Here is a 1,578-nt window from a genome sequence, read left to right as displayed (position 1 = left end):
GGGGAGGAACGGGCTGTATCTGCGGGGGCTTCTCGAGCCCCCTCCTCTCCAGCACCCTGTCCCGCAAAGAGCTGAGCAGCTGAGTGCTTATGCGCCCCATAAGAACAATTTCTTTACGCCAAATAAGCTGTTCCTGTGCTTTCTCCCTGCTCAAACCGCGTGCACCCCGCTGCCCTTGTTGCTTGGCATTTTTATTGCTTTCCTTCCATTTTTTGCAGCTTATGGCCTGCTTCTCCCCCTGCACCCCAAGGGCTGCAACAGCATCAGGGTCCCTGCACCTGGGAGCAGTTCTGCACATGGCAAACCACGTCCTCCCTCAAACGCCTCCCCCAAGACGCACACCTTCGCAGGGGCAGCAAGGGCAGCCTCCCCCCAGCCCCAGTAAGTGTGCCCACCCTCGTCTGCCAGGGACCGGCTCATCTCCGTTAGGCAAATCATTGATTTCCCAGCGGTGCGTTGAGATTCGCTCTAACCAGAGCAGAAACCCTGCAGCTCGCAGCCTCCTCACCTGCAAGTGCCACCTCCGCTTAATAAGCACCCAAGGAGCAGCACTTCACACACGCAGCCGATCCGGGGAAACAGGGGTTCCCTCTCTCAAACGAGGCTCCAAAGGGAATGCCCGCTGCAGCCCGGCCCACGATGCTGCCGACGCACCCCACCGCTCCGATCAGTGCCACGCCGGGGACGGCTCCGTACGGCGCAACAGGATGCATGACTTATCATTAAAAATTGTATTATTTTGCTGCTAATTAGTTGCTATTGTTCAGCCTGCAGCCTGAGCGTTAGCCTTCTCCCCAGCTAACGGCTTTCCTGGGAGATTCTGAGCTCCCCCACGTACAGGGCCAGGACAAGAGAAGGGTAACCCAGAATTTGTCACTGTGCAGCGATGTGAACGTGGCCCTTTCCCGTCCCGGTGTCCCTGTGCGAGTGCAGACGCTGCGCTGAGAGCTCTGCCGCTGACCCGGGGCGCTGGGCTAGCGCATCTCGCAGCCCGGTAGAAACGCGTTGGCAAATCACACCTCTCATTAAACCGTGCCAACAGCTCCCGGCACGGGCGCAGCACGTTCCCCGAGAAGACGGGGGGTCCTCCCAGCACGGGCGCAGCACGTTCCCCGAGAAGACGGGGGGACCTCCCGGCACGGGCACAGCACGTTCCCTGAGAAGACGGGGGGACCTCCCGGCATGGGCGCAGCACGTTCCCCGAGAAGACGGGGGGACCGTTGGGTGGCTGACAGCTCTCGCCGAGCTCCCAGAGACCCCTCAAGGGCCAAGGTCCGCACACAGCCTTGGTGCCTCGCGTTGGGCGTCTGCGAGGACAAGCTGCATCACCAGAGCACAGGGAGCTGTGAGCTCTGGGGCGGTTTTCTCGGGGAACTTGGCCATTTCTGGGGCCTCCCCTGTAGCTCACCTGCAGCAGCCACCACCGCAGCACGGCCCCTCACTTCTTGGGAGAGAAAAGGCTTTTCGGTGCCGAGCCCCACGCTAACAGGGATTCACCCGGAGTAACGGTGGTCAAGGTTAATCCGGGAAGCGCTCGGTAAACACTGGCTGTGCTGCACGTGTGCCGGGAGCCCGCAG

The sequence above is a fragment of the Pygoscelis adeliae genome, unplaced genomic scaffold (assembly GCF_000699105.1).
Source record: "Pygoscelis adeliae isolate BGI_AS28 unplaced genomic scaffold, ASM69910v1 Scaffold72, whole genome shotgun sequence".
Lineage (NCBI taxonomy): Eukaryota > Metazoa > Chordata > Aves > Sphenisciformes > Spheniscidae > Pygoscelis > Pygoscelis adeliae.
The sequence above is the reverse complement of the archived record's forward strand: the minus strand, read 5'-3'. Positions refer to the sequence as shown.